The following is a 9227-nucleotide window of genomic DNA, read 5'->3' on the forward strand; positions in this document are numbered from 1 at the left end:
TTTCTCTCTTGCTTCCCACATAATCCTAGGATATATCCCGTCAGGCCCGGGGGACTTGTTTATCCTCAAGTTTTTCAAAATGCCCAACACATCTTCCTTCCTAACAAGTATCTCCTCTAGCTTACCAGTCCGTTTCATACTCTCCTCTTCAACAATACGGTCCCTCTCATTTGTAAGTACTGAAGAGAAGTACTCATTCAAGATCTCTCCTATCTCTTCCGACTCAATACACAGTCTCCCACTACTGTCCCACTACTGTCATCTTTGTCCTCCCTGGCTAAAATTGAGAATATTTGCTGGCATTGCGAGGATTGATGTGTGCTTTACATTTTTACGCACTTTCTATTTGCCCTGTGACCCAACATTGACATCTATTACACTTCAGGGAGCTGCAACCTTACACTGTGGAGCTGTACGGTGGCTCAGTTGCTAGCACTGTCCCCTCATAGTACTAGGGACCTGGGTTCGATTCCAGCTCCAGGTGACTGTCTGCGTGGACTTTGTACATTCTTCCTGTACTTACATGGGTTTCTTCCGGATGCCTCTTACAATCCATGGATGTGCAGGTTAGTCAGAAGGCCATGCAAAATTGCCCATAGTTTCCAGAGATGTACAGGCTTGCTAGATTAGCCATGGTAAATACAGGGATAGGGGAGGGGGATGAATCTGGATGAGATGCTCTTTGGAGGGTCAGTGTGGACTCGATGGACAGAATGGCCTGCTTCCACAAAGGAGGAATTCTATGAACTATCATGTCTGTTAGAAACGACTTCCTTACAAAACTAGATGAGACACTTCCCTTCCAAACTAACTTAGAGGACATGGAATAGCAAGCAGCATAGGATTCTGGTCTGAGGCTTGCTTCTGCTCTTGGGAGGGGTTTACGGCACAACCAAAGGCATTGGATGTAGATGTTAACTCTGGTCTCTCAAGAACCATAACTCCTATGTTTGTTTTTCCACTGACAAAGCGATTTCTGTGGTCTGTCGCACAATAATTGCACCCTGTCTGCTTCCCTGCTATGTTCCATTGAATTCTGCCTGAAAAATGAGGTGAATGCTAATCTTTGCTGTTGATACATGGTGAGGGCACCTTTGAGGGTCTATATGTGTGTCTACTAGTGCTAACACTCCAGGATGTGTATTACGCTGTGAATGATTTGAACTTGATCCTCCTTTCCTCAGTGAAAGCAATGAAGATTTCTCCTCTTGCAAATATAGCATCTGTCACATGATTGATTTCCTAAACTGTAGACTGATCGACAAATTTTCCCTGGAAAGCTTCAGATTAATTTACCTATATGAAAGAATCATACTGTGGCCATCTTTGGGAGAACGTTCTAGAATCTTTGAGTTTTGATTGGTCAGGAAGGAAAGACAAGGTGACAGTGGTTGTGTCTGCTGCCTCACAGCACCAGGGACCCGGGTTCAATTCTTACCTTGGACAACAGTCTGTGTGGAGTTTGCACATTCTCACTGTGTCTATATGGGTTCCTCTGGGTGCACTGGCTTCCTCCAAAGATGTGCAGGTCAGGTGAATTGGCCATGCTAAATTGTCCGTGGCATTAGGTGCATTAGTTAGGGGTAAATGTAGGGGAATGGGTCTGGGTGGGTTACTCTTCGGAGGGTCAGTGTGGATTTGTTGGGCCAAATGGCCTGTTTCCACACTGTATGGAATCTAATCATAACATCTAAAGTGTGGCACAGTCCAAGTGAGTATATATTTCTGGGACTTTGGTGCAGAGAAGAAGAGTCACTTTTTACTTTTTGGCTCACGGGGCTGAACAACCTAATTCTGTTCGTATTTCTTCTAGTCTTATGGAATATTTAACCCTACTGTTCATTTGAGTGTGAGCATGAATTAGTCTGTGCTGCACTAAGAATTGATGCTCAAGTGCAGCACAATCTGGAGCAGAAACACACCAGCATTAGAAACTCCAACTTGAGTTTTCTAGCTTTGGTGCATTACAGATTCAATGGATAAACTCCGCCACTCTGGGGAGGTGATGACCTAATGGTATTGTTGCTTGATTATTAATAACCCAGGTAATACTCTGGGGACCCGGATTCAAATCCTACTATGGAAAATGGTGGAATTTGAATTCAATTTCTTTTTAAAAACTGGAATTCAGAGTCTAACAATGACCATGAATCCATTACCAATTGTTTGGAAAAACCCATCTGGGTCATTAATGTCCTTGAGGGAAGGAAGCTGCCATCCTTACCTGGTCTAGCCCACATGTAACTCCAGAACCACAGCAATGTGGTTGAGTCTTAAACTGCGCTCTGAGCATTTAGGAATGGGCAATAAATGTTGGCCTGGCCAGTGATGCCCTCATCCTGTAAATTAATATTTTTTACCACTCTAATCCAGAATCTGGTTTCCAGCATCCGCAGTCATTGTTTTTACCTAGTGGAGAACTAGAGGGCATAGGCTTAGGGTGAGAGGGGAAAGATATAAAAGAGACCTAAGGGGCAACTTTTTCACTCAGAGTGGTACGTGTATGGAATGAGCTGCCAGAGGATGTGATGGAGGCTGGTACAATTGCAACATTTAAGAGGCATTTGGATGGGTATATGAATAGGAAGGATTTGGAGGGATATGGGCCGGGTGCTGGCAGGTGGGACTAGATTAGGTTGGGATATCTGGTCGGCATAGACAGATTGGACCGAAGGGTCTGTTTCCATGCTGTACATCTCTATGACTATAACCACACTGCAATCAAAGAAGCTAAACTTGAGACCTGCCCTCCAGAATCTCTACTGGTAGCATTAATGGATCCATTTGGCAGATGCACAAGATCCTAGATCTGGAGCCACTTGCAAAGTTTTTTGCTGGATTTTTGTTTTCTCTTTTCAGAAAGCTGCCTTTGAGTAAATGCTGCCACTAAATTGGAAGGAGGAGAAACTGAGGAGACTACCTCAGTGGAAAACCATGGAACCAGTTGTATGAGACAGCTCAGGCAGTTTCACACCCTACTTTCAACAACTTTCTCACTTTACCTGAACCATTCCATTGTAGGTGAAGGATGTATTCATTGAAATATTAACCTTGTGCAGTGAAGATGTTACTGACATTGCGCAACCTGTTACTGGCACAAGGCATTGTGGAGGATAGCATAGATGCCTTTAAGTGTATCTTCAGGAGAAAGCAAAGGATATGTCGAGAACGTGAGGTGAAGAGGAATTGGAAGAAGCTCATGTGACGAATAATTATAAACATAGACCAGATGGGCTAAATGGCCTGTTTCTGTGCCTTAGATTGAATGAAATATACTGCAAATGGAACAGAAAACAATTTGGAGCTTGGAGAATAAATAAGTCAAATATCAAGTGTGTTGTATTCCAGAAAGCCAACTGATGGAGGACATAACTGGAGTCCAATCTTTACCTTTAATTTATGATCTTTAAAATACAATCTCCAAAGACACAGCTCCAAAACATCACCATCACAGTTTTGACTTGCATCATTACGAACCACAAGTAGATAGTTCCCCAACAGCCCTCTGCAGAGATGTTATGACACACTTACTAACCCAGGCCTCTTGGCTCAGAGTAGAGACACTACCACTGTGTCACAAGGGCTTTGACTGTCACACAACTGTTTAACTCTAATTAATAACCAGCACTGAATACAATTAAACACAATCAATAAACAATTAGTATAGTATGTACAACTGTTGAAAACCACAATTGTTAAGAACTCAAATTATTTAAATAAACATTTGAATCGTTCACTTATACAATACAGATGAACAGATTTTGATTTTCCCAACAAAATTTATAGATTTATAATGTTGTTCTGGAGACATATTACATCTGATGTTGTCACTGCCATAAAGTTATGCAGAGCGGCTATACAATGGTTGATTGACCCTAAATGAGCCCAAACTTGCAGAACTCCTCTGGCAGTGCTGTGAGACAGTTACGTTTAGGTCCCTGAAGTGATATAATGATGTCATGCCATGCCATTGCAATGTTTTGAAAATATTGGAGCTTTTTTTTGTTGGTCTTCAAGCTAAAACAGTTGTGGTGACTTAACCCAACTGGTATGAGAACAAATATTTGTGGATGATGAAAATCAATAAAATCCTTTAAAAGTGAATTATCATTGTTGGAGCCACCTGCTTTTTCCTACCCATAATTAGTGACATTACACTGAACTCTTTGTCCTCAATGGGCAACATGTCAGAATAATGTCATTTATTTTCAAATAAGAAGCTCTTGTTCTTTCTGTTAGGATACTTAGTTAGTGACTTCCTTGCCTTACAGTTCCAGGAGATTCTTTGGATTAGATTACTTACAGTGTGGAAACAGGCCCTTCAGCCCAACAAGTCCACACTGACCCACCGAAGTGCAACTCACTCAGACCCATTCCCCTACATTTACCCCATCACCTAACACTACGGGCAATTTAGCATGGCCAATTCACCTAACCTGCACATCTTTGGTCTGTGGGAGAAACGGAGCACCCGGAAGAAACCCACGCAGACACGGCGAGAACGTGCAAACTCCACACAGACCGTCACCTGAGGCAGGAATTGAACCCGGGTCTCTGGCGCTGTGAGGCAGCAGTGCTAACCACTGTGCCACCGTGCCACCCACACTGTATTCTGGTGCAGTCACCAGTGGTTGTAGACATTGAAACAAGTAATAGGAAGAGGATGTTCCATGCACAACCCTTGCTTAATATTGGAGCCCAACATGTGTGTGCCAAAAGACAAGGAGAAACCATTAGCCGCCATCTTTGAGGCAACTGGATGATTCAATGTAGCCTCCTGAAGTTCCCTGTTTTGCCCATCCCAACTCAGTTCATACCATGAAGTGGCTTAAGTACACTGAATATAGCAAGAGTAATGAGAATATCCTTTTTACTGTGCCAAGGGTTAGTATTAGAGAGCTAGCCTGACCCCCAACCAAATTGTGCCAGGAAGGCTACAATGCTGTATCTATCCAAAATGCAGAAAATTGCCAGATATGTCCCACCCACAGAAGGCAAATGAAACCCCACCTGCCCATTTATAGTCATCAGACTAGTATCAATCATCAGTTGGAGTCGAATAAGGTGGCGCTGGAAAAGCACAGCAAGTCAGGCAGCATCCGCGGAGCAGGAAAATCAACGTTGCGGACATAAGCCCTTCATCAGGAATGTGGAGGGGGAAGAGGGATGAGAGATAAATAGGGAGATCGGGGTAGGGCTGGGGGAATGGTGGGTAGGAAGGAGATAGGTGGTAATTGTGATAGGTCAGTGGGGTAGGTGGAGCGGAGAGGTTGGAAGGAAGCTGGGCAGATAGGTCAGGTCAAGAGGGTGGTGCAGATTTGGAGGGTTAGATCTGGGATGAGGTGAGGAGAGGGGAGATTTGGATTAGTCAATCATCAACAAAGTGGCAGAAGGCACTATTGTCAAGGTGATCAAATGGTATTTACTCACTAACTAACCAGTTTACCCATGGCTTGTGTTCACCAGGGTGTCTGATGCCCAGATTTCATATAATCATGGTCTAAACATGGGAAAAATGGTTCATTCCCATAGGTGGGTCTGCTCTGAACTTCAAGACAGCACATGTCCATGAATGGCATTTAGGACACATCCAGGTGATACACTAGTCTGACATGGAAAGCTAGTCCTGTCGCTTCATAGCTACTGGGTCAAAGTCCTGCAACAAACTAGCTGACAGTTTGTGTAATTTAATGCTGGAGAAAATGGCTCACCACTACTTCTCATGTACACCTGGAGATGGACAATAAATGTTGCCTAACCAGTGACAGCCATATCAAGAGTGAGTATAAAACAATTCTAATCAACAAATAATCATGATTGAATGTAAAAGTAGAAAGTTAAAAATCACACAACACCAGGTTATAGTCCAACAGGTTTAATTGGAAGCACTAGCTTTCGGAGCACCGCTCCTTCATCAGGTGGTTGTGGAGGACACAATTGGAAGACACAGAATTGTAAAAGTAGAGGCAGTGTTACTGATTGGTAACAATTAGCCAATAAATAAAAGTAATTTAAAGCAAGTAAATGCAATGAATCAGAATGAGTGAGACTTTTTAAAAAAAATTGCTAATATTTAAATATTTAATAAAAAGGATATGAGATGCAATTTTGGAATGGATAAATTTGTTTTCATTACAAGAGCCAACTATGTCCTTAGGGTTTAACATCAACCAGAACTTAACCAGAGTAGTTCTTTGAAAACAGTGGTTCTAAGAGCAGGTCAGAGGTTCGGGATCCTGCAGCATGTAACTCACCTCCTGACTCCCCAAATGCTGTCTGCCACCTACACAGCGCAAATTGGGAATGTGATGGACTACCCTACACTTGCCTGCCTGAGTGCAGCTCCAACAACATTCAGAAAGCACAAAACCATCCAGGACAAGGCAGCCCCATTTGATTGGCACCACATCTATTAGCACTCGCTCCTTCCACCATCAATGCTGCAGTATACCACCTATAAGATGATTTGGAGATGCCGGTGTTGGACTGGGGTGTACAAAGTTAAAAATCACACAACACCAGGTTATAGTCCAACAGGTTTAATTGGAAACACACAAGCTTTCGGAGCGATGCTCCTTCATCAGGTGATCGTGGAGGGCTCGATCGTAACACAGAATTTATAGCAAAATGTTGCAGTGTGATGTAACTGAAATTATACATTGTAAAATTGATTGTCTGTTAAGCCTTTCATCTGTTGGACCTGTTGGACTATAACCTGGTGTTGTGTGATTTTTAACCTATAAGATGCACTGCAGAAATTCACCAAGCATCCTTAGACAGAACCTTCCAAACCCATGACCACTTCTATTTAGAAGGACAAGGGTAGCAGATAGATGGGAACACTACAACCTGCAAGTTCCCCTCCGAGCCACTCATTATCTTCAAATGGAGCTCTATTGCCATTCCTTCAGTGTCTCTGGGGAAAAAAATTCTGAAACTCCCTCCCTAATGGCATTGTGGGACTACTTACACAAAGTGGACTGCAATGGTTCAAGAAGGTAACTCACCAGTACCTTCTCAAGGCAACTAGGAAAAGGCAATAAATTTTGTCCCAGCCAACGATGCCCATATCCCATGTATGAATTTGAAAATAAGTTATCACCTGTTTCTTAAGTTCCCCATGATCCAAAGAGGACATTGAACACTCCTATTTAAGGTAGAGAACAAACTGACCAGCCTTGAGCTTATCTAGTGTAAAATGGGCAATTTCTATTGGTGGAGGAAAGAGAAAAGAAGTTTGCAGCTTCTTCTGTTTTCCAGACCATTTTATTGCTTAATTCATAACTCAGTTGACATTAAATGCAGAATTTTTTTATTTTCCCCACATGCGTGATACAGCCTTCCTCAATACAAAGATGCTTTGGTACAGAACTGTTTGAAATGCATTTAGAGGCAAAACCAAGATGAAAATAGTTGGCAAATAGATTTACATACTTACCAATATGCGTCAGTACACAATCCTGCAGGACGGTGAACAAAGTTTTCATTAAGCATGGGTGTGGTGGGGAGAGAATAGCACAAACTTTTTTTTTATTTCAAAAATATACTTTATTCATAAAATAATTTGATGGTCTGTACAGTTGGTCATGCCATACATACGTACACATTTACATACAGAGATCATAATTTATCATTTTTATATACAGGTCTGCACGTTTATCAATCATATGTTCATACATTTAGCTGAGGCGTCAGCAGAGCCCAAATGACTGCGCAGGCCCCCTGTTCTTCTTTAGGCAGGCACTCCTTCAGCTGGAAGATCAGCAGGTTTCGGACCACCCAGAGAGCGTCCTTCACCGAGTTGATGATCCTCCAGGCACAGTTGATGTTCGTCTCGGTGTGCGTCCCGGGGAACAGGCCGTAGAGCACGGAGTCCCGCGTCACGGCGCTGCTCGGGACGAACCTCGACAAACACTATTGCATTCCTCTCTAGACTTCTTCTGCGTAGGCACATTCCAGAAGGAGGTGTGTGACACTCTTGTCCCCCCTGCAGCCGCTTCAAGGGCAGCGTGCGGTGCGGCTGAGAGTCCGGGCGTGCATAAAGGATCTCACAGGCAGAGCCCTTCTCACCACCAGCCAAACCAGGTCTTGGTGCTTGTTGGAAAGTTCTGGCGATGAGGCATTCTGCCAAATGGCTTTGACAGTCTGCTCAGGGAACCGCTCGCTAGGATCCGCCCTCTCCTTTTCCCAAAGGGTCTCAAGGACACTACGTGCTGACCACTTCCTGATGGACTTGTGGTTAAAGGTGTTTTTCTTCATAAACTTTTCCACGAAGGACAGGTGATACGGAATGGTCCAACTACTCGGACCGTTCCACGGCAGTGAGGCCAGGCCCATCCTTCGCAACACCGGGGACAGGTAGAACCTCAGTACGTAGTGACACTTGGTGTTTGTGTACCGGGGATCCACGCACAGCTTGATGCAGCCACACACAAAGGTGGCCATCAGGGTGAGGGTGGCATTGGGTGTATTTTTTCCCCCGTTGCCCAGATCTTTGTACAGCGAGTCCCTTCGGACCTGGTCCATCTTTGACATCCATATAAATTGGAAGATGGCCTGGGTGACTGCAGCGGCACAGGTTCTGGGAATAGGCCAGACCTGTGCCACGTATAATAGCAATGACAGTGCTTCACACCTGATGACTAGGTTTTTTCCTGCGATGGAGAGCGACCGTAGCATCCATCTGCCCAGTTTCTGCCTCACTTTGCTGATATGCTCCTCCAGGGAGAAAGTGAGGTCTGCAGATGCTGGAGATCAAAGTTGAAACTTTATTGCTGGAACAGCACAGCAGGTCAGCAGCATCCAGGGAACAGGAGATTCGACGTTTCGGGCACAGAACCTTCTCTTCAGCTCCTCCCAAGACTTGGCGCACGCCCCAGCCCCGCCGAACCAAAAACCCAGCACCTTCAGGTGGTCGGTCCTGACGGTGAAGGGGATCGAGGATTGGTCAGCCCAGTTCCCGAGGAGCATGGCCTTGCTCTTGTCTCGGTTTAACTTGGCCCCCGAGGTCCCTTTGAACTGGTCACATATGCACATGAGTCTGCGCACGGACAGCGGATCCGAGCAGAAACGGCGACGTCCTCGATGTACAGGGAGGCCTTAACCTGCAGGCCCCTGCTGCCAGGAATAGTCACCCCTCTCAGGCTCACATCCTTCCTGATGGACTCGGCAAATGGCTCTATGCAGCACACAAACAAGGCAGGAGAGAGACGGCAGCCCTGCCTGAC

The sequence above is a fragment of the Chiloscyllium plagiosum genome, chromosome 10, assembly GCF_004010195.1.
Source record: "Chiloscyllium plagiosum isolate BGI_BamShark_2017 chromosome 10, ASM401019v2, whole genome shotgun sequence".
Lineage (NCBI taxonomy): Eukaryota > Metazoa > Chordata > Chondrichthyes > Orectolobiformes > Hemiscylliidae > Chiloscyllium > Chiloscyllium plagiosum.